Source organism: Pleurodeles waltl, chromosome 6 (assembly GCF_031143425.1).
Source record: "Pleurodeles waltl isolate 20211129_DDA chromosome 6, aPleWal1.hap1.20221129, whole genome shotgun sequence".
Lineage (NCBI taxonomy): Eukaryota > Metazoa > Chordata > Amphibia > Caudata > Salamandridae > Pleurodeles > Pleurodeles waltl.
The window spans coordinates 139,198,031-139,223,710 of NC_090445.1; positions in this window are offsets into that span (position 1 = coordinate 139,198,031).

Here is a 25,680-nt window from a genome sequence, read left to right on the forward strand (position 1 = left end):
TATTATGCTTCATGTCTTTGACATACTGTACATCCCTGGCTTCCCCTCTATCGTTCCTGTTGCCCTGCCAACTTTTGCTTGCGTATGGTGATTGTTAGTTTCCCTATGCTGTGCATGCTTTGGTTATGGGTGTCCATCCAGGGCTGATAGGGCTGCCCATGCATTGGTATGGCATGCAGGGCTTGGCCTTGTGGTTAGTCAGATATGTAGGTGCAGTGTGTGGGATGGAGTGGAGTGATGGGAGTGAGGGTGTGAGATGGCACGCAGGTATGGGGGTGATAAGTAGTAAATGTTGACTTGCCAGTGTCCAGTCCTCCGGCTACTCCAGCGAGTCCCTCAGGATACAGTAATGCCAAGACTTGCTCCTCCCATGTTGTGAGCTGTAGAGGAGGAGTTGGGGGTCCACCTCTAGTCCTGGGGATGGTGAGCTGGTGCCTTGATGCTTTGGAATGTACCTTCCCCCGTAGGCCGTTCCACCTCTTCCTGATGTCGTCCCTTGTTCTTGGGTGCTGTCCAACGGCGTTCATCCTGTCCACGACTCTCCACCCTAGCTCCATCTTCCTGGGCAATGGATATCTGCTGTATCTGTGCTCCAAACAGCTGTGGCTGTACCCTTACAATTTCCTCCACCATGACCCTTGACTCCTCATCAGTGAAACGGGGGCGCCTATGTTGGGACATGGGTGTTGTGTGGTGTGTGTTGGTGAGAGTGTGTTGAGTAATGTGGTGGGGTGTGTGATGTGGAGTGCGTGAGGGATCTATGGGTGTAAGTGGTGTGTATGTCTAGTTGTCTATGTGCTGTTCGTGTCAATTACCTGGCAGTAATTGTTGTTTGTAATGGGTTGTGGGTACTGTGGGTGTGTGTTTTATATTGCTGTGGGTAGGTGTGGTGTGTGTATGAATGTCAGGTGTGTGTTTTTCATATTGGCCAATGTAGTGTTGTTTTGTATGTGGGTGTCCATTCTGAACGCGGTGGTATGTACCGCCAGTAGTTTACCGCCATTGACTGTCCGCCGTGGTGCTTCATGGGTCATAATGTGGTGGGTGTTGTTTTGTTGGCATAACAGTATGTGTGTTGGGACCGCCTCTTTATCACTGACTTTTGGGGTGGTGGATTTGTGTATGTGGTTGTATTCTGTCAGATTGGTGTGTGTGTCATAGCACGGCGAATGGATATTCACCACCACGGTGGTATGTTTGCGCCCGTCACCGTGGCGGTGAGTGGGATTTACCGCCAATGTTATAATGAGGGCTTAAATGTGTCATCACACTAAACTATCACTCACAAATTTTTGCATCAGCTAAACTTCTGTCATCCCAATCCCTTCATACCCTTGTTCCCTTTTCGAATTTTTCCTAAACAATTTTCCCCTTTTCTTTTCTTCCCTCCTCTGATTATTCTTGAACCTTTTCAATTGTATTCTTTTACACAATTTACATATGCCCTATATTCCAATTAGGCAAACTATGATAATTAACATCCCCTGTATAATTTTCAATAAGATCCCTTTCCCAATGTTGCTGAGTCAATTTCGCACTGAAGCAAAACCTTTACTAATTTTCTCCCAAACACCAGGCTCTTTCAGTTCCTTCAAATCAGCACTTCCATTAGTCAGGTTAGTAAGTAAACTTCTAATTTCTTTACTATTATCAGGAATGAACGAACAACTATGCCTAGAATTAAGCATTCTACATACTCTGCCATCCTTTGCTAAAAGAATGTCTAAAGCAAGGCAATTCTGAAGAGTCATAGCTCTTTCAGCAGCTAGTTCGGTATCCATCAGGACTATGGCTCCTGAAAAATTTGTCAGCATGTTATCCACAATAGTAGACAATTTTCAAATCTTTATAAAATACAGATCAACTCTCACTGAAGGAATTATTGCTCCAAATATATGTCCCACTATTCCAGAAGGAGACTGTCTCCTCTGTCTCATATGATGTAATTCAGTCACTTTTGGAAACTTCTTCAAGTCATCCATTTAAAAAATCTTTGGGAAAACTATTCCAAAATACCATGTCCCACAACATCCACTTGGAAGACGGTAATAAGAATTAGGACCACAGATGTAATATATCCTAGGAACCACCAGATCCTGTCCATTCAACATAAATGTACATTTACTCTGAAACAAAAACACATGTCTACATTCACTCGTTTGCACAAATAAAGTGTCCGTGCGTGATTTAGGACTATATATAGAAAGTCTCCCTACGTGTTGCACATATAGAGCTAATTTCCCTTGTGTTTTAATTGTACTATAAGCATAATCATTCTTGTAGGTCCTCTTCTGTAAGCCTTTTTCTAACTTTTCCTTCAATTACTTTCTCCTGTCATCTGTGTGATCTATGAAGCTCTTCTCTAAAGGTGTAAGCAAGCATGTTAGATTGTTCCTCTGAGCATAAGCTGTGCCACATGCTAATGTAGGTTCAAAGAAACTTCTAATACTATGTCATTATCCTTAGCTACTCTACTCAAATACCTAATTATAGGGACAAATGAAAACACCAAGTCATAGTTGGAGTAGAGGTACTGAATATACTCCTCATAATAAAATCTTGTTGTAAATGACTCCAACCTATGCCATACGTTAGTGTAAAACTGTGATAAGTAACTCCTTCTTTGACTGATGAAGGTATCTGTGTACACACATAACAATTCTTCACATCCATTGTCTCAACATACTCACTCAGCATGCGATAGAAGACATTAGAAGAAGGTTCTCCTTGCGCATTAGTACCCTCATGCAAATACTTCTCATCTTACCTAAACTTCTCTATTGCTGTTAGTGCAGTAGTCGTTTCAAAAGCAGACGTATAGTTGGCTTCACTCAAGAACAGTAATTCCCACAATCAATACCACAAACAATATCCCACATACAAATGCCAAGCCAATACTCATATATTTACAGCACCTATTTTTCCTACCCTCTTGGCTAATGTCACTCATGATCAGTAAAGAATCAGAAAGCAGAAGAGAAATTTAGAAAATAATTGCAGCAAAAATCAAACACAAAACAAATTCTTCTTTCAGCAGTTATATAAAGCTTTCAGTCTCCCTTCCACGATCCCTTGTCAGAATCGATAAGCATCTTGTCAACATTAGGTTTCAAAAAGTCAAATAAGGTTATCAAAGTCTTTTGCAGTTACCTTCAACAGTCTTTTCTGAAACAAATTCTCAGATCCTTTCAACAGTTCAGTTCATCAGCTTTCTTCAAGTGCCAAAATATTGACCTGGAACATCTCTATCAAAACAAAGAGACAACATTTATTTCTGCCATTCACCTGTAGTTGCATATGCCCATTCAGGACCTTCTCTTTCTTTTCAACTTTCGATCACCATTCAATTCTCCTTCACTTAGATCTTCTCTCCTTGTTGTATCCACTTCTTCTTCAATTTGTTGTTTCAACAACCACTTCCGTTCTCTTTGCTTGTGACTCCGGCCACTTATCTCCTTTCGGTGGACCTTTGGTCATTGTTCTTTTCAGTGTTGAACTTGAAACATCTCCTTGTTCTATGGTGTTTCCTCTTGACTGACCTGCAACTGGTTCAGGAAGATCACAGTGACTTTGATCCACCTCAACTCCTTCCCCCTTAGGGTCTGACAATTGCTCTGTTTGTCTCTCAATATTGTCTGCTTCTGGGAAAGCCTGCCTTTGACTAGGCTCTCCTGCTTCCTCAGTTGAGATAGGCTCTCTGTCACCCTCCTGGAGGTCTTCTCCTTTGTCTCTCACAGGAGTGACTGAGCCATCCTCAGCGGGCTCAGATCCGGTCTAGGTTCCCCTTTGTTCTCCTTCCAGCGCTGAGAACTGTTTTGCTGTTGTTGGTACTTTCAACAACTCAGCTTCCTCATCAGTTGGGCATATCACTTCCTTTGTGTGAAAGGCATGGATCTAGTTTGGAACTCTAGCGCACTATACAGCTGTGGTAGTCGTCAGAACTACCTGGAAAGGACCCTTCCAACAAGGCTCCAAACACGTTTTCCTCACGTGTTTCCAGACCACAACCCAGTCACCGTCCCTCAGATTGTGCCCTGGGTCATAGATCAGTGGCAGTGTGGTGGCTTCCACCTGCTGAATAAAAGAGCGAACAACGTCAGCCAGACCCCTGCAGTAGTGCAACACCACATCATCTGTAATGTTGACAAGTGCATGTGCATGCACAGCTGGCAACCTCTTGGCTCAGCTCATAAGGATGTCATGCGGCGACAGTCCTGTCCTCCTGTCGGGTGTGCTTCTCATTGTCATCCGAACCAAAGGCAGTGCTTCGGGCCATTTCAGATTCTTGGTCGCACACATCTTTGCAACTCTAGACTTCAAGGTACCATTCATTTGATCCACTAGTCCTGATACTTCAGAGCGGTAACTACAATGCAGCTTCTGCTCAATTTTCAATGCTGCACACACCAATTGAATTACTTCATTGTTGAAGTGGCTTCCCCTATCTGATTTTAAAGAGATTGGAAACCCGAAACGTGGTATCAGTTCCCTAAGCAGTAATTTCGCTACTGCAAGACTATCATTTCTTCGTGTAGGGTATGCTTCAATCCAATGACTAAAAATACAAACAGTCTCCAACACATACCTCAAACCTCCACACACAGGCCTCTCAATCACATCCATCTGCATTCTGCTGAATGGACCTCCTGCTCTTCCGATGTGGCTCAAATTAACCACCGTCCCTTTCCCTGCGTTCATTTGTAGGCAAATGACACAACAATGGCAAACTGCTTCCGCAACATGTCTAAACCTTGGGTTGAACCAATCTTGCTTGAATAAACGAATCATGGCATCCTTCTCAACATGTGCTTGACCATGATAATACCTAGCCATTTGAGACAACAGACTATTAGGCAAAACAAATTGACCCTCTACTGATACGCACAATTCATCTTGTCACTGTACACATTTCATTTTGCTCCATGAATGTTTCTACTCCCTGTCAACATTATTCTGTAACGTTTTCAATTCCTCCAACGTGTCAATTCATTTAAATGCAAAACTTAGACAGGTGTCATCTTCTTCGGGTAACAATTCCCACTTATGTTTGAACGATATTCAGTTAAATGCACAAAACCTTGCAACTTGATCCACCTATCCATTTCCCGTTGACATGAAGTCCTGCAACTTCAGATGTGCTCTGCATATCACCATGGCAATGTTTTCAGGCGTTTGAATAGCATGCAACAGTTATTTAATTATCTCACTATTCCTCACTGGTGAACCAGAAGAGGTCATGAAACCTCTCTGTGACCACACCTGACCAAAACCATGGACTATTCTAAATCTATACTGGCTATCCATATAGTTAGTAACTTTCAGTTGAGCAGAAACATGGCACGCTCTAGTAAGGGCTACCAGTTCTGCTACTTGGGCAGAATACACTCCTTGAAGCCAAGAAGCTTATAGAATAACAGTAATTGTGCACATGGCATATCCTGCTCTCAGTGTCCCTGTATTGTCTCTTAGACAAGAACCATCCACAAAGATAATCTGGTCATTCTCTTCAATCGAGTGTCTCTAATGTCAGGTCTCGGTTTCATGCACAAGTTAGTTACTTCAAGACAATCATGCTCAACGTCTTCCAATTTTTCAGTTTCAACATTTTCATTTGGAAGTAAGGTTGCCGGGTTCAGCACTGTACATCTTTTCAATTACATATTTGGTGACCCTAGAATACTAATTTCATATTTGGTCAATCTTGCACCAGTCAAGTATTTGCGTTTTCGTCTTTAAAAGTAGGATCTCAATAGAGTAAGGGACCATTATAGTCAAGGGATATCTGATCATCATGCCCTCATACTGTGTGAGGCTTTGTCCAACCGCTGCAACTGCACGCAAACAACCTGGTAAGGCTGCTGCAACTGTGTCCAAAGTAGCCGAAAAATATGCTACTGGGGGGTTTACACCTCCATGGATCTGCATCCAAAAGAACATGCATCATGCTCATGATAAAACAATGTGGAAGGTTTTGTGTAGTCAGGCACACCCAAAGCCAGAGTCGTGCACAGACTCTCTCTCAATTCAGTGAACGCTTTCATTCCAGCCTGATCTACCACTATGGGATCAGTGATTTCCTTGTGAGTCAGCTTCTGCAATGGTCTTGAAATTACTGAAAAATTGGGAATCCATTAACTGCAGCAGCCCAGCAGCCCTAGAAACATCCTGACATCTCTCTGTGTGGTTGGGGGATTCATCTGCAACATGATTGTAAACCTTTCTCTGGATCTCCTTCTCGATCCTTTCTCAGTCTGATGACCCAAGTATTTCACATCTTTCTGACAGTATTGCAATTTAAGCGGGGACACTTTGTGACCATTCTTCACCCAAATGGTTCAGCGAAGCAATTGTGTCATACTTGCACTCGTCCCTTGTCTTGGATGCAATCAGCAAGTCATCAATGTACTGTGTCAAGGTTGATTGGAAAGGCAATTCCAACGACCCCAAGTTTTTTTCAAGATCTGATTAAATATGGAAGGTGACTCTAAAAACCCTTGAGGAATTTGACACCATCAGTAAACTCGGTCCAAACATTTGAAACAAAAGAGAATTTGGCTGTCCTCATGAAGAGGCACAGAAAAGAAGGCTTGCAACAAGTCAATGACAGTGAACCATTCAGCATCACATGGAATCTGAAACATTATCACAGCTGGATTTGGCACCATGGGGCAACATTTGACCACAATGTCAAGTACTTTTCTCACATCCTGGACGATTCAAACTTTCCCACAGGGCTTTTTCAAACCCCTTATCGATGATTTACATGGGCTGCTCAATACTTCCTTCAAAACCCCTTGTTTTACAAATTCTGCAATTATTTGGACAACCTTTATAAGAACATTTTGTGGCATGTGATACTGGGGAATTTGAGGAAAAACAGCATTCAGCTTTACAGTAACTGTAACTGCCTCAACTCCCTTTATCAGACCAATCTTCTTTCCTGTCAGATCCCACACCTTCTCCTTAACCGTTCCCTGTAAATCAGAATGAAGCTCCTTCATTTTGAACATTGGAAAAAATTCAATCAGAGGGTATTCCTCATTCATTGTCTCACACTCTCTCTCTGGGGCTTGGTCATCTTCATCATCGCTATTCGTCTGAATCTCAGTTCCATCATTTGAATAAGTAATCGAACATCTTGGTTTACACAGCAAGTCTCTTCCCAGGATACTGGACTTGAATCACAGACCACGAATTTGTGCAATCCCTGGAAGTTGCCAATTTTAACCTGAACTGGTTCCGTAATCAGGTTATTCAAATACTGATTCGTTACCCCTACAATCTGAACTGTTTTACCTGAAAGGGGCAAGTTTGGAACCTCAATTGATCTTACTGTAGAACATGTAACTCCTGTGTCAACCAAGAATGAAAGTCTGTGACCCATGACTTTTCCCTTCACATAGGGCTCTCTCTTTGATCTACTTCTAAATAGGTTGCAAGTACACATGGCTCCTCATATGAACTTTCGATCATCCAATCATCGTTTATTCCATTCTGACTGTTTAATGGGAATTGGTGTACTGTACTATTACTTTAATTAAGCTTCAGACCTGTGACCTGTTGAGAAAGCATCTTTTGCTGCTGTTCCACTGGGGCTTGAGGTATTTGAATTTGTTGTCTAGGTATCATAGGAACCTGCTGCTGCATTGGCTGAAACTGTATTATTTGTAAAAGTGGCATTTGCACCTGCCTCGTGGGTTAAATATTCTGCACTTGATTCACATTATTTTGAAAATTTGTATTAGAACCTCTCATTCCTGGTCCTCTCATGTTCTGAAATGAATTGACATCATTAGTTTGCTGAACAACACCTTCCTGCACTAACATCGGACACTCCCACTTCCAATGTCTGACGGCTCTGCCAGCGTGTCAAGGCAATAATTTCTTCATCCCCTGCACATCATTCTGAACCACTACAGTACCCAAGTCAGGATCGCAATTCATATTACATCAGCGACCTCTGCTTCTCATCCGGGGCTGAAACACCATGTTTCCCTGCTGCTGCTGGGGTAGCTGTTGTGGATAATTTCCTTGCATGCCTGTCTGAGCAGCTTTAATCTGCATCACCATCACCTTTTCTTTCAGCTTTCTCTGTTTCAACTCAATTTGATCACTACAGTACTTTGCATACTGCAACACCTCATCAATCACCTTTGCTTGCCAGCAAATCAAACAACTCTTAATCATATGGCTAATTTCAGGTCTCAATCCTTCCACAAATCTGAACACAAAATGAATCATGTCCTTCGCCTCAATTGTCTCTATACCCCTGTAATGCTTGAACGCCTGTAACAACCTCTCATAACACACATGTATCGACTCCTTTGTTTCCTGAGCTGTCCTGGCAATTCTCTGCCAATCAATGTTCTTGGGCAAAATTGTCATTTTCAGAATTTCAATCACCTTATAGTAATACTTAATTACCTCAGGAGATGGTGCACCTGTAATTTTATCTCTCTCTGGTTCTCCTGTTGGCAATCCTCACTCTTCTTACACTCTCTCCACAGATCAGCTGGGAACCCTATCTCTAATAAGGTATTCAAGTCCTCCGACATGCACTTTGCAAGTTATACAAACCTATCTGTCTGCTGGTGCTACTCTACTGGCTTCTCTCTCAATTTTGGATAATCATTTGTAAATGATGGAATATCACTTCTGCTCCAAGGGACATGAACAAAATTCCTTCCTGGAATCGCTCTCATTGGTAAAAATCTTCACTGGATCTTGGCCTTGCTGCACATTTGCAGTCACTTCCACAAAACCCCATTTCCTTTTGTCTCTTTTCTTTACCCATCTGCCTTCCCAATTGTCTAATGCTCCCCAGGTCTGGGCACTTTGAAGTAATTCCTTAAGGTGTGCCTTCATCCCGGTAGATTTCATGTGTCCAAAATCTTTAGTCTCAAAATCGAATCTGTAACTCCTTTTCAAATGCTTCATTTTCTCTATTTCTATGCCGTACTTCTCTGCGGGTCTGCTAGCTTCTGATGCACATTACTCACTTCCCTTGTTATCTTTGGGCACAGATATCTCAACTCTGTTTCTGTGTATGATGCTAACCTGTTCACACCCATTGTTCCCCCAATGAGCTCGCCAGCTTCCATGCTTAGCCTGGTGTAATTCAAATACTCCTTTCCCTTAGGAGCACTCTGCAGGGTATTCAGCTTGTCTAACCATTCAGTCAACTGCTGAGCAGTCAAACCTTGCAACAAGATGTTGCTGGCTTGGACAGGTGGTACCTGCTGTGGAACTGCATTCCGGGTCCGCAGTGTCAGCAATTTAAAGCTCTGGCTAATGTTTGACCCTATCATAGTATTTGTAAGTACTCCGAATGGACTAAGGTCCAGCAAATCTCAAGCCGTCAAAGGTCTGTCCCACAGGAGAAACTACTTGTGTATTTTTGTTATGTCCTCCCCCCATTGCATTCTGTGTCCTGACAACCTGTTCACATCCACTGGGTTTCTTCTGTGCAAATAAGGGTACAGCTGGACCAACTGTAATAGGTAAAGATATAGCATCTGGGATTGGTCTGGTACTTAAGTTTTGTGGGAGAGTAACTCCCATGTTCTGATTCATCATTGAAGACATATCTGACTGTGTCCCTGTTACCAGAGTGAATATTGGCATGGCTTGTGGCTGCATTTGGGGCAGTAAAAGCGGAGTTGGTTCTGTCTGAACCAACATCAGTCTCGGGGAAACCTGCTCCGTAGGCACCATTAAGTTTGTAGCCGTTTTTATAATGGGTAGATCAGGGTAAATTCTCTGGACCTGTGATGGTTGCACCTGATTTTGTACCACAAGAGTAGTAGGCATGTTAAGACTACCCTGCATCGTACTCTGTGTCAGGCTATTATCAACCTGCACAGGACTCATTATCCCATTAACCTGTGTCAGAGCTGAAGGATCAGTACTGGTGCTCGGACCACTCTTATGTGCTGCATATGGTGGTGGACGATTTCTCAATAACTGTAAAATGAATTCATCATCATCTGATTCTTCCTCCGCTGTTGAAGACTTTCTAGCCTCCAAACTTTCAGATACGCTTCTGTTACTCTTTCTAGTAGCTTTCCTTCCTTCCTTCTCATTGTCCTGCGTAATTGCTGGAAACTGCTTAATTCAGTTCAAAGTCAAATTTCTCCAAATTCTCTGAACACTGTCCCACCTAGCCACTGTTAATGTTTTTTTTGCCTTTCTCATTCTCCTCTCGAACTTCTGTTGTTGTTGCTGTCTAGCTACAAGCTCCCAGATCGCTAATGCCTCAAACTGTGCTGGTCTCGGAAGGAGCTTCAATTCATATAGCACCATCCTTAAATGCTTTAAAACCCTCAAATTAAATGTTCCATTAGCAGGAAACGCTAAGCTCCCATCCTTCTCTGTCACTTTGCACCATTGCTTTAGCCAAAGACATGATGCAACACCCTTCTCTTCTATTACAATTTAAGCTGGTGTACCTTCTGGCAATGTAGCCTCGCCTATATTCGTAGTAATGTATGTATCTCACATTAAAGCACTCTTGAAAGCTTTGAAAAATGTCATCTTTTCGACCTTTTTTTTTTCAAAATTAAATCAGGAAGTGACTTTTAATCCCAGAATTCTCTTCACCCACCTTCTCAACCAATTGTGCCTCACGGACTGCTGCCAATCCGTGCGCGACCCTTCTTACTAACCAACCTATCTCAGCACGGCTCTAATGACGTCACACTCACACGTACTGTGGCTGACAAAGTCTTGCAGCTTGTCCTCCCAAACTATGATTCACACAAAACTAATGTAAAATTGCGAGCACTTACCCAAAATCAAGAACCAAATCTGCTGGTTTACTATAGGAAAGGTAACACAATCGCTTCAGAAACTTTACAGATTTTTCACTGACGGCTCTTCCCTCTCTTACAGCAACTCCTTCTTTCTCAGTCTCCCTGATTCACAAGCAAAATTCAACCCGCAAATTTTACTCTCAACTGATCAGTGGGTCTGTCCTGGTGCACATAGGACTCACCAGATCTCAATCAAAATTCTCTTTCACTCACTTGGACTCATACTCTGACTTGCTAACCACGTCCGATCGACCTATTAAACCAGACAAATTACAACATAAAACCAAGTGTCTCATACACTTTTCAATATACTCCGGAGTCTTAGACCACGCAGGATCAGTACATCAACAATCACGTGGACAATTTTCAAGCACAAAGCACCACACATGTGAAGTTCAACAACTTCCCTACTCTCACACTGCGTAGTACGCACAGTCCTTCTACAACTTTATTTGGAGTACGCAAACTCCCTAAACCCTCACAAACATCACAACTCAGCTGTGATTGCATAAGCTGTGCAAGCACAAAACCTACTTCATTCACTCTATCACTAGAACGCCAAGAACATCCTCAAACAACCATTGTCAGACTTCAAGATTCTGGGAAAGTAATTTCAGGACTTAGGGAAACATTTTCTCTCAATTTGTATCATTGAAAAATAAATCCAAATCTCCGTAATAATGATCTCTCAAAAGTTTAAATCATCAAGCTACTACCATCTCAATTGATCTTTATGTCTTCCTGCTAACTTCTCCATGAACTCTCAAAGTAAGGAATAGTATGCACAGAGTCCAAGAGTTCCCCCTAGAGGTAAGATAGTGGCAAAAAGAGATAATACTAATGCTCTATTTTGTGGTAGTGTGGTCGAGCAGTAGGCTTATCAAAGGAGTAGTGTTAAGCATTTGTTGTACACACACAGGCAATAAATGAGGAACACACACTCAGAGACAATTCCAGGCCAATAGGTTTTTGTATAGAAAAATATATTTTCTGTGTTTATTTTAAGTACTACAGGTTCAAAGTTTACATGTAATACTTCAAATGAAAGGTATTGCAGGTAGGTACTTTAGGAACTTTGAATAATCAAAATAGCATACACAGTTTTCAAATAAATCACATATAGCTATTTTAAAACTAGACAGTGCAATTTTCAACAGTTCCTGGGGGGAGTAAGAGTTAGTTAGTTTTTGCAGGTAAGTAAACCACCTACGGGGTTCAAGTTTGGGTCCAAGGTAGCCCACCGTTGGGGGTTCAGAGCAACCCCAAAGTTACCACACCAGCAGCTCAGGGCCGGTCAGGTGCAGAGGTCAAAGTGGTGCCCAAAACGCATAGGCTTCAATGGAGAAGGGGGTGCCCCGGTTCCAGTCTGCCAGCAGGTAAGTACCTGCGTCTTCAGAGGGCAGACCAGGGGGGTTTTGTAGGGCACAGGGGGGAACACAAGTCAGCACAGAAAGTACACCCTCAACAGCACGGGGCGGCCGGGTGCAGAGTGCAAACACGTGTCGGGTTTCCAATAGGTTTCAATGGGAGACCAAGGGGTCTCTTCAGCGATGCAGGCAGGCAAGGGGGGGGGCTCCTCGGGGTAGCCACCACCTGGGCAAGGGAGAGGGCCTCCTGGGGGGTCACTCCTGCACTGGAGTTCCGATCTTTCAGGTCCTGGGGGCTGCGGGTGCAGAGTCTTTACCAGGCCTCGGAATCTGGGATTCAGGCAGTTGCGGTCAGGGGGAGCCTCGGGATTCCCTCTGCAGGCGTCGCTGTGGGGGCTCAGGGGGGACAACTCTGGCTACTCACGGTCTTGCAGTCGCCGGGGAGTCCTCCCTGAAGTGTTGTTTCTCCACAAGTCGAGCCGGGGGCGTCGGGTGCAGAGTAGCAACTCTCACGCTTCCGGCGGGAAACGCAAGTTGTTTTAAAGTTGCTCCTTTGAAACAAAGTTGCAGTCTTGGATGAACAGAGCCGCTGTCCTCGGGAGTTCTTGGTCCTTCTAGAGCAGGGCAGTCCTCTGAGGATTCAGAGGTCGCTGGTCCCTGGGGAAAGCGTCGCTGGAACAGTGTCTTTAGAAGGGGGGAGACAGGCCGGTAGAGCTGGGGCCAAAGCAGTTGGTGTCTCTGTCTTCTCTGCAGGATTTTTCAGCTTAGCAGTCCTCTTCTTCTTAGGTTGCAGGAATCTGAGTTCCTAGGTTCTGGGGAGCCCCTAAATACAGAATTTAGGGGTGTGTTTAGGTCTGGGAGGGCAGTAGCCAATGGCTACTAGCCCTGAGGGTGGCTACACCCTCTCTGCGCCTCCTCCCAAGGGGAGGGGGTCACATTCCTATCCCTTTTGGGGGAATCCTCCATCTGCAAGATGGAGGATTTCTAAAAGTCAGAGTCACCTCAGCTCAGGTTGCCTTAGGGGCTGTCCTGACTGGCCAGTGACTCCTCCTTGTTTTTCTCTTTATCTCCTCCGGCCTTGCCGCCAAAAGTGGGGCCGTGGCCGGAGGGGGCGGGCAACTCCACTAGCTGGAATGCCCTGGGGTGCTGTAACAAAGGGGGTGAGCCTTTGAGGCTCAATGCCAGGTGTTACAGTTCCTGCAAGGGGGAGGTGATAAGCATCTCCACCCAGTACAGGCTTTGTTACTAGCCACAGGGTGACAAAGGTACTCTACCCATGTGGCCAGCAACATGTCTCGAGTGTGGCAGGCTGCTAAAACCAGTCAGCCTACACAGGTAGTTGGTTAAGGTTTCAGGGGGCACCTCTAAGGTGCCCTCTGGGGTATATGTTACAATAAAATGTACACTGGCATCAGTGTGCATTTATTGTGCTGAGAAGTTTGATACCAAACTTCACAGTTTTCAGTGTAGCCATTATGGTGCTGTGGAGTTCGTGCATGACAGACTCCCAGACCATATACTCTTATGGCTACCCTGCACTTACAATGTCTAAGGTTTTGCTTAGACACTGTAGGGGCACAGTGCTCATGCACTGGTGCCCTCACCTATGGTATAGTGCACCCTGCCTTAGGGCTGTAAGGCCTGCTAGAGGGGTGACTTATGTATACTGCATAGGCAGTGTGAGGTTGGCATGGCACTCTGAGGGGAGTGCCATGTCGACTTACTCGTTTTGTCCTCACCATCACACACAAGCTAGCAAGCAGTGTGTCTGTGCTGAGTGAGGGGTCCCCAGGGTGGCATAAGATATGCTGCAGCCCTTAGAGACCTTCCCTGGCATCAGGGACCTTGGTACCAGGGGTACCAGTTACAAGGGACTTACCTGGATGCCAGGGTGTGCCAATTGTGAAAACAAAAGTACAGGTTAGGGAAAGAACACTGGTGCTGGGGCCTGGTTAGCAGGCCTCAGCACACTTTCAAATCAAAACTTAGCATCAGCAAAGGCAAAAAGTCAGGGGGTAACCATGCCAAGGAGGCATTTCCTTACAATAGTTTATTAAGGAGACAGACCATCGAGGTGTGTCTATCTCTGTAAATCTCTTAAGGAGACGAACCATCAATCTTACTACTTTCTCTGTCAATACCACTTATACTGAATGTCTATGATGGGCTCCTAAGGAGACAAACCTGTACCGGACATCTATGATTGGCTCTTAAGGAGACGAACCATCAATCTCTGCTACCATCTCTGTTAGCGCGTCTGACCTTAATAAGTTAATAACTAAACTTACAAGGGGACGCTAATAGGTTGATTAACCTTTTGACTCGCAATTAAGATGTTTACACCATAACTCCAGTCCATGCAGCTCAATAATCAATATTTAATCAATAACATCAACAGTCATTGATATTCAATAGCATTAGTAATGAATGGAGTCAGTTTTTGTCACACACCAGGACCATTCAGTCATGAATAACCACACCCTTCAGAAAAAGTTCAAATATTTATGTAAGATAATCTCAAATCAAATGATACACAGACAGAAACACCACTGGCTGTCCAAAGCAGCAAAAGAAATGTAATCTAATCTATGCATGAGCCACTACGCATTCTAAAGTTACAGTGCAGTGAACTATTGCGCAAACGATATCACATACATTTAGATTAAGCAAAGAAAAGACATCAAACGTTACTCCCTATAGCAAATTCTCAATAGTGAGGATCCTTTTCTAACACCAGATTTGCATCAGCATGTTGGGCTTCATGCAAAACAATTAGTAAACACAAATTTGGAAAACATCTAACTATGGCTCTGTCAAAAAAAGTGTGGTTGGTACCTAGAGAGAAAAAGCAAATAGTCCTAAGAAACACATCAGTAATAATATACCTCTCCTCAAATAGATCAGCAAACCAAGATAGTCTTCATCATCAGGACATCAGTTCAGTCAGCAAGGCACTAGGATTCAGCATCAAAGTTCAGAAAACGCAAGGTCTTTGAGCAATTTGAAAAAATAGAGGTAAACCCTCAAGAAGAATGGGCAGAATGGCACATCTTCTCTTGGTGCAGTCCGGCTAAGTTAGATTTCCTAAACTACTTCCCAAGTCCCTATTGGTCAAGGGATCGCATGTTCACACTTTGTCCAATAAAACTAAAACATCAAATCTATACTTTCTACCAGTACTCGGTTCACATGTCGCTGATTGGCTCCTCTTGTAATGTCCTCATCATCCGGCTCGTCAGGTAACAATATTGTTGCATCTTGTACTCCAGTCAGTATCTTAATTGTTCTTCTCCTGAGAAAGTCAGTCTTAAACACATTACACTCATATTGTTATATTTAGCAAGAACAGCATCTTCTACTAATCGGTTCTCATGAGAAGACTTTTAGCTATGACCACATTTGGTCAGCACAATAGAAAATTACAATTTAACTCTCTAAGCAAACATTTTATTAATCGGTTTTGAAATAAAGCTTGACATGAGGCCATGCAACTAGGGCAAGGCATCTGCTAAGTTAAGGTCTGCAATTAATAAAGCTCAATACATAATGCATAACCCTCAATATGACATAATATTACATTACTCAAACATAAGCTTCATGTTTCATAATAATAAGCCATTGATAAGTACATTTTGTGACCACCGGCGGTCACTCACGTGGACACATTTTCAAATGTGTGCATTATTTTTCTCTATATTATTACATTTTCTATGCAAATCCATTACTCAGACTACGTGAATATTCATTAATATGTTTATTAAAACACCTGCTTCAGCAGGGGCACAAGACACAGCAAAAAGGGGCACAAGACACACAACAAAACAGACAATCTGTGCAAGCTGTAAGCAGCAGTCTGCACTGCAGGAGAGGTTCTGGCCATAAAGCAGAGCATAGATTCGTTGAATAAAACATGCCCCAGCCGGCAGCCACGATATAATTCTAGTCTTGATTGTCCTGGATGAGGTGCCAAAGGTTAGTTCACCCTTCAGCATTACACTTAGTACGTCTGTAGGAGGCACGGGGATGTACTTCACGGAGTGTTGTGCTAGATGTCAAATCATTCTACACTCTTCGTCAAATTAACATTATAAAGATTAGGTAAGGAGGTATTTAGAATACTATATACTTTCATTCACAATATCCACTGTATTATACACATGTGTAAAATTATGCAAACAATGAGCATATATCTAGTACGCTTTACAAACAGATGTTTTTTTTGGACATTACTTAACTGAACAGAATTACTTTTACAAGTCTGAGTAGAATGAAGTCCTGCAAGAATTCAATCTTATGCCTCACAGAGCACACACAGACAAATTTTCATGAAGAAGATTTCAACAGTTGCAGATGTGGATGTATACTAACCGTCTAAAGCAATGAGTGTATAGCATAAGAGTGATGCATTATAAATAGCTTCTTATAGCACTAAAATCCCTCAGGCATTCAATTCAACTATCTCTTTATTGATTAACTACATGTGGAAATATATTAGTTTGGATTTTATGTTTATAAAACACAAAATAAATAGGAATGAGTACAGATAAAAAGAGTACAAAATACTTATTGATAATTTCAAATGAAATACCAAAAATATAAAGGCACAAAACCAGGAGCCTCATTAAATTAATGGGCTAACTGCATTAAGGACAAAACCAGTTATTTTGCACATCATTTTGCCAAGCTCCAAAGTAGATCTCAGGGTGCCTCTTTAAGACCCTGAAAATATTCTTAGCACATGTGCAAATTGCAGTTTCACTTGTTTTAGTGCTATAACTTAATTAAAGCAAAAATTGCAGTTGCTTGTATGTATAACTGAAGTCGCACCACGTGCATGATTTCCGCATTTTTCTCTTTTCATTCTTGCAGTTGGCATGAGCTAAAATCTTCTGCTGTTGAACATTTACAGTACGGAGACTTGGTTTTGTTGTATATTAAAACCATTACCAATTCCTAATGCAAATGTGATCATACAATACCTGTGTTGTGACATATCTACATGGTCTGGGTAAATGTAAGTAGGTTCATATTAAGGACCCAAATTTTGGTCTGAATCGAGGTTCAACAAATTCTTCAAATATTTTTGCGGTTCGAGTTTTAATGGGTTTGGCCTTTAATTAAGCCATTACAATTTCGTCTCCCATGCACTGCTGACAGTATACTTTTAGGGGTGGAGCCACCTCTGACCGAATATAGTAATGAAATCCAACAATATATTGTTAAATTTAGCCTTGTTCATGGTGGTTCGACCTAGCTATAAGTGACTTTGTTGCATACTGTATGGGCTGTCATTAATAACTCTAAACATGTATCACCCTTTAGCGGCATAATGCTTATTTTTAATTATTATTTGCTAAAATAACGTAACAAACATAATGACATGCAGTCTTCAAATCGAAAGCTCAGCAACAGCTAGAAAGCAAGCATTTAGAAAGAAGTCATGCAGATGTTGTCCAGGCAGGAAGCCACACTTTTCCTGAATAATGCCAACTGGCTCATACTCAGGGGTTTGTTGGTAGCTGAAAACCCAATAATTTGCATGTTTTAGTTTAAGTAATGCTCATGCATCTTGTCTCCAAACTAAGTGAGGTCCGAAAAATCAAATAAGAATATGGTTTGCAGCACGCTCCTCACCGTTCACTAAACACAAGCTCTTAGGACTGATTGGAGCCCATGTGATAAGGATGCTGTACGTTATGTCTGCGCCAGGCAACAACATGAGCTCAGGGCTGCCCAAAAGGCAGAACATTTAGTGAAGCACTGAGCATCTGCTTTATTCAACCACTCCATGTCACGACTTACGTGCTGCTTTAACCTAGAGTCCGCTGAACGAGTGGCGAGGTTCTTGTTCCTGAATGTTCGGCCTTTGCCCAGGTAGGGGCGACTCTTTCTGGTAGCCACGGTGCTGCAGGCGATAGGAACACCAAGGGCAGGCCGTGTCTTTCAGAAATAGTGCCAGAGGGAAAAAAAACCTAAATATGGGGAAAAACCTCCAAAAAGGAAATGTCCTGAAACAGGAGCAAAAATCAATAAGTAAATAAAAAAGAACTGGAAAAACACTGGAACTGACGTGAACCAGTATCTGACACAAGGAAGAAGGAGCGAAGACACCATCCAAACAGAAAGTGTTGCAGCGCAAGGAGTGAAAGAATCACAGCCCTTAAATACCCCAAAACAGGAAGCGACCAACAGGAAGTGCAAGGACACCATATTAGATAGGGGAAAACACATATAAAGTAATGGACAAGGAGCCATAGAAAGTAGGGAACCGAAGCATGCTGGAAAGAGAGGGAATAATGGGAAAGAAGGAAAAACCTAAAGGGAGGCACAAATGAGGGCGACAGAAAGAAAAAGAACAACAATAGCAGGTGAGTGGGTAGGGTTAGACATGCCCGAATGCGTGCCGCGCTATAAAGAAACGAGGCCCCATGTCCAATTTGGGGACTCGTATGCTGCATGATAGACTGGGGGTGCGGCAGGTCTCTCTGGCGTGCGCCGCAGCCTGAGCCGAATGTTCGGCTTGCGCCGTGGCGCGACACTCCATGTTTCACTGTGCAGGGGCTAATTGCCTGCACTTTAGAGAGGGGACAGAGACCCCCTGCAGGCAGGTGCAGTGAGTGACTGCATCCACCTCCAGGGGGATGTTTGAGGAGTCCCTTGGATGCACCATAACCACTGGATAGGGCTGTTGCCAGGGGGCGCACTGGCGATACACCACCTCTTTGTGGCGCTGTGTTAGTGGGCATCCTGGCTTGTTTTTCTTTGAGCCCACATCCATAACCCCCCAGGGATGCAAAAATGCAAAAAGATTCCTACATTTGGACGAGGCCATGCCCTCATGTAAATAAGAGAATGCCCTCTTGAAACAGTGCTTGTGCTACATGTACGCTGGCGCTATCACTATTACAGAAGGGGCCACACAAGTGTCTGGAGCCCATTCTGCTGGGTCGCACACAGAGGATGCACATGCCCATTGCACCCCCAGGGCATATTCTGTAATACAGCCCTTATGGTCCATGTGGCTTCTGTTATGTGTGCTTGAATTATGCTTCAGAAAACCTTTTCAAAGCACAAATAGCAAAACAAATTGGTTTGCTTGGTATTGATCCTCTACAAATTTACTTGCATTGCCTCCAGGCTTTATGTCATAGACCTGATATCAAAAGCCTGAGTTAAGATTGTTGATTTAAGTAAGTAGGGGCCAGATGTAGCAAAGTTTTGCGAGTCGCAAATGGCCCGAATCGCTATTTGCGACTGTGCAAAATCGGAAATGGGATTCAAAAACCCCATTTCCGACTTGCAAAAAGCGATGTGAGCCGTTTGCAACTCACAAAATTTGCGACCCCATTTTGCGACCCGCAAATAGCAAGTCGCAATTTGCGAGTCGCAAACCATATGCAATTGCAACTCGCAAATTGCGACGAGTCGCAAAAAGCCCAGTTTGCACTTGCAATTTACCACTAACTCAGAGCAGGTGGTAACCATAACCAAAGTATAAAAGGAGACCCAGAAGGCATCTGGGTTACTCAAGACGGCGGAGATATACCTGATAGCAGTGAGGAGGAGAGTCCACGCCGCGCAGCAGAGGAGGAGGAGGGGCCACAGACAGGAGAAGATTTACAGAACAAGGCAGACTCTTTTTCAGCAAACTGAGGAAGAGATCTATGACAAATATCGCCTTAGCAGCGCTGCCATACTAGAGTTAATTGATTTACTTAAACCACAGCTAGAACACCAGACTCTGCGTGGCTGCGCCATCCCTACGCATGTGCAAGTGCTATGCTCACTTCACCTTTTGGACTCAGGGAGCTATCAGGGGGTCATTGCTGTGGCAGGTGGGGTATCCCAAAGTGCAGTGTCAAGGTTCCTCAGGGCCTTCCTAGATGCCTTACTCACACACATGTCTCACTTCATATACCTACCAAGGAATGAGGCAGAAATAAACAGCACCAAGCTGGACTTTTACCGCATTGCCAACTTTCCCCATGTCATAGGATGTGTAGATGGGACACATATTCAAATATGCCTCCCTGCAAACCTGGAACATCTTTTCCGCAACAGAAAGTGTACCCACTCACTGAATATTCAGGTTGTTTGTGACGCCCATTATGTCATCACTGACATTGTAGCTAAGTTTCCAGGCAGTACCCATGACTCCTACATTTTCAGGCATAGTGGGATACATCAACGCCTGGAACGTGGGGAGTTTGGAGACGGATACCTCCTAGGTAGAGCTGCATACACCTTGCAGACATACACACAGGTCACTGTGCACACCAACTAGGACTTTCTAACAGTGTACTTTTTCTGCCCAACAGGTGACAGTGCATATGCTCTAAGGCCATGGATTATGACTCCGTTTTTAATACCCAGCAATGAATGTGAGAGGCGATACAACAATGCACATAAGAGGACCAGGAACCTTATCGAGCGCACCGTTGGACTCCTGAAAGCAAGATTCAGATGCCTCCACCGCAGTGGAGGTGCCCTCCAGTATACCCCCATTACAGCATTCAAAATCGTGGTCGCATGCGCCATCCTCCACAACATAGCTACCCGACGTGGGCTACCTCTCACCCCTGCAGACCCAGATCCTGATGATGAAGAGCAAGAGCAACCACATTGCCATCATGGGGATCGGAGTATAGCTAATCAAGGCAGACTGAGACGGGAACACATTGCAACACAATACTTTGGAAGGTACGTGTCAACTCCACCCATACTCACCTATTGACCAAAAACTCCATTTGTTAAGTGGAACAAAAAAACTATTTAATTTGTGCAGAAATAGAACTATTTACAAATAATGACTGTTCATGGGCATGTAAATGGCAACCATGCATGGGGCACATTGATGTCATGTGCCACATCAACAGGGCCAGGGTAATGTCTATGTCCTTCTGCGGCTCCTGCCAGCCAGGCTGGTCCCTGGTGCGTCTGCTGTGCTCTGCCTGGTACTCCGGAGCACCCTAGTGTCAGTGGCAGAGACACTGCTCACTGTAGAGCCCTCCTCGCTGTCCTGGGGTGTTTCCCCTGTTCCCCTGGACAGATGCCGTGCCTCCATTAAGTCTATGACGTGTGTTATACGTCCCAGGCCCCTAGCCACATCTCCAGCAAAATGGCCCATTTCGACCTGGAGGCCAACTGTCCTGCTAGACAGGCCTGTGGTGTTCATAGCCAGCCTGCCGATGGATGTGGCCATCCTATCTAGTCTTTGCAGGAGCTGACGGTCCCTGCGCCGCCCACCCTCGGCCTGGGCCAGTAGTCCTGCCGCCAGATCCCTCATGGCCAGGGCAAGGTCCCCAGTGTTTGTGGCAATCATGTCGATTCTGGAGTTAAGCTGCTGCATGCTGGCCTCGTAATTGCGGACAAAGCGGTGCAGCACACCACTAATCCTCCCTAATATGTTATTTTGTAGGCGCTGACCACGCAGCAGCTGTGCCTCACTGTTGCTGGGAGGTTGATGGCCGGACGCAGCCTGCAGCCCTGATCTTCTGTACCTGCGTCGCCTGCGCAGCGGTGGCTGCCCTGTGTGTTCAACTGTCTCACTCCTGCCTGTTGCTGGCGCAGCCTCCTGGAACACAAGTGCACCAGGTGTGGACATTTCAGGGATGATGTTGGCCGTGCAGGTGGGAGTGCTGGCGGCTCCTGAGCTGTCCTCATGGGGCTGGCTGCTGTGGGTTGTGGTGGTGTCTTGTGGGAGACCTGTGGGACATGGGGAACAGACTGTCAGTGTCTACTATCTGTTGCACACTTCCTAATAAACATTTGCCTATAAACTGCCTACTTGACTACATTTCCCATAATGCATCATTCTGGTGTTTGCTACCCTGAAATGGAGCTATCTTGGTTGAGCATGCCCCTGTGTACATGGTGGGTGGGGGTATGGCAGTGATAGGGGTACAGGCATGTCACATGGTACTCACTGGTTGATGTGGTGGGCTTTGAGGTGTCCAGGTCCCCAAATCCTGATACTGCCTCCTGCTCCAGGGTTTCCTCCACCCTTTCTTCCAGGGGTGTGGGTGGTGGTACTGAAGATGGTCCCCCTCCTGTGCCTCTCATCTCCCGGAGCCTTTCAGCCACCCTCTCCTTGGTCCGGGAGCGGCGGTCATACCACCTTTTTTTTATTTCTTCAACACTCCTGTGGTTCACCCCCAGGGAGTTGATTTTTTCCTGGATGTCCTGCCACAGGTGTCTTTTGGTGGCTTCTGGCACATTGAGGGCTGCCTTCCCAAATAATTCGTCATAGTGCTGACAGCATTCATCTGTCAGCACCTCCAGCTCCTTCTCTGAGAACTTCAGTTTTCTCTTCCTAGGAGTTCCTTCCATTGCAGCTGCTGTTTCTGCTGTGTGCAGTTCAGCAGTTAAAAAGGGTGTGGTCCTCCCTCCTCCCAGGTGTATTTGTAAACTTCCTGGCTGTGATGTCATCATCATGTGCCAGGAAGTGTTTCCAGAGTGTTCTGGAGTGGTTTCTGGAGTGTTCTGCAGCACCTGTAAGCAATTTACATGCAACTCGCAATTTGCGACACCCACTCGCAAATTGCGAGTTCGTTTTTTGCACGGTCGCAAAAAGCGACCTCGCAATCGACGGGCTCGCTCTCTGTGTTGCGACTCCGGGTGCGAGTCGCTATTTCGGCACTGACATTGTCCCTGCATTTCGATTTGCGACTCGCATTTTGCGAGTCGCACCAACTCGCAAATTGCGAGTCGCAAATTTTTGGTTTCCTACATCTGGCCCTAAATGGTTTCAATAATAAGAAGATGCAGTCTATTTACATTAGTATGAGTGTCTGTGTGACCTACTTGCAACCACCAGATCATATAAAGCACCGGTTCAAGCAATGACACTCTTCAAAATGTGTGTCCATTATTGCTGCCAATGGAAGACTACCCGCAGAATTCTCTTGGCACTCAGGGTCAACTGCTTGCATGTGGCTCCATGTCTGGATTTTAAACAAAGAGCATTTTGCATGTTGGGATTGTTGAGACAATACTTGCAATGGCAAAAGCACAATTATAACTCCCATGATGCCTGCTGGCCAATTATTGGTCTCAGTGAACATGGAATAAACTCTCTGCACATTATATGTCAATATATTAAGAGAAAATGCCTAAAAAAGAGACAAAACGTGAATTTGAAGCAATAATTTCACATTCATATGTTGTGCCTCACTCCCTGGGCAGAAGCTCAAAATAAAAGATAATTATTTTACTGCACGCTGAGGAATCAGGTACTAGGTGTGATAAATGCTCCCTAGATTCACATACATCATATAGAGGCCCTTAGGTGTATAGAGACAGGTGCATAGATTCAGGGGGTTGTTTGGGGGTATTACACCCCTTTAATAAATGTATTATTTAATACATATTTGGACACAGGAGCTTTCAGTCAGGATTGGGAAGGTGGCTGCCCTATTTCACCTAGGATTTTTTAATGAAGGTCTTAAAACATGGTTATTTTACAAAATACTGTGTTTTAAGTACCCCTCACTATCCACACTCATCTCCTTTTCCACTGGCTTTTAAGCCCTCTTCATGCAGTGCTTCCCATATAGTGGTTAACATGATATGCCAGCGTGATTGTTAGAAAATCTAAACCTCACCCTCCCTATCTTACTGACCAAGGTTTGCCCTTGTCTATGGAATCTTTCTGGAGCAAGACTGATGAGGTAACAGGTGCAAAACAACGAAAATGAATACTGAATCCTTGACCATACTAAACAGTTCCTCATCTTTGAAGTCTGCACCTGCATCTGCTAATGAGGCAGACAGTGCATCTGTCTTTTAGGAGACAGCCCCCGAATTACCTGTTTGCAGACCATGTCTTGGTCAGTAAAGAGATAGTGGGGGTCCCTCAAAAAGTTGTTTGTTAAATTTGATGCATAATTGCAAAAACAATTTTGTTTTACCTATCTACTAGTTTAGAAAATAACTCCCTTTACACAGAATTACCTACAAATACACACTGACAATTGCAACAATGAAAACTGTTAACCAAAAAACACAAGTTCTGTGAAAAGAACATTTATTCTATTAAGAGGGAGAAACATTGTTTTTTTTAGTTTTTGTTAGTTCAGAAGATATTTTCATATAATGACATTGTGTGGTGATAAAAATGGACATCTTTACTTTGGTGCATACAAATATTGTGCTTTTAAACAATGTCCCAATCACTGGTAAGGTGGACTGGCATGAGCTATTTGAGCTATTTACCAGGTATTTATCAGGTCCATTGAATACCTCCAATTCTGAGGTCAAAATTGGGAATGCGGCATATCATGCAGACCTTGTTATCTACTGCACCCAATTTTGCATAATATGGCAACTACCAAGCGTTTTCCTCTTGTTAATTTTTTCAGGTTTGACCTGCTAAAATTGACCTACATAAAATTGTGGCAGTGCTGGTTCCATTGCACCTGATAATTACCGGGTGTAGTAACCTTACTCTGAATCAAGGTCTTCCTCGTCAAGGTTCTGAACCCCTCCCTCTTGCTTTTGGGTGGGGAGAACATACCAACCAACACTTGCTTTATGTGTGGAAAAGGCTGCTTTATTGGAAAGCAGGTGCACTCACAATTCAACCTTGGCCTTTGCCTTACAAAACTAACTGCCGCACAACACATTTAAATCCCCTACCAATACTCCCTTCCCCCCCTCCCCCCCCCTTTCATCTTGACTTTTCTGATCTAGTGCTCGATCCAGCTCTTTATTCCCCATTGAAACTGTTCTTAACCTTACCAGCCTTGTGCTGCAACCTAACAACTGAACTTGCAACTAGCATAACTCCTAATGCAACGTTTCCTTCCTGCCTTGTCGTGGCCTGCTGTTACCCCCCTTTTGTTGTCAATGTGTAGTGTCAGGTTCGCAATTTGTTTGTATTTACGCCAAGTGACACCCTGCCTCCGCCACCAGAAAATGTTTCCTAACATTTTCTGCCCCCCTATTTTTCTTTGAAAAGGTCTTGCAGAACTTCCTGTATGCGCAATAAGTATAATTCCATGCCCATAAAGGACAAATGGACCCCATCCTCTCTAAAAAAAACTCCACATCTTCATATCGCAAGTCCTTGTGCTCTAAACAAGTGATCCCTGCTGTCCGACAAAACACCTTCATCTCCTTATTAACTTTCCTCGGTTTGTGCTCAATCGCCCCTGGTTTCCTAGCCCCTCTCCAAAATCTCTGTGGAATAAACACCGTCCATATCGCATGGCATCCCGCCACTGCCTCAAAATTTCCAACAAGTCCTTCTTCATGGTTTTTAACATATCTAACCCCGTTTGCACCACCACCTCATTTCCCTCTAAGTGTATTAGCAACAGGTCGGGCAAGTTCCCCTGGCTTCCGAAGCCTGCAATCGTAGAAGCAATTCCTGCCACCTCATACCACACCTCATACCCCTACCAGCTTAGACGTCATTTTGTCCTCCGGCAAATGGGCCATCATGGCCGCCGAATCAATTTCAATTCCTAGAAATTACAACCTCATGGAGGACCCCATCGTCT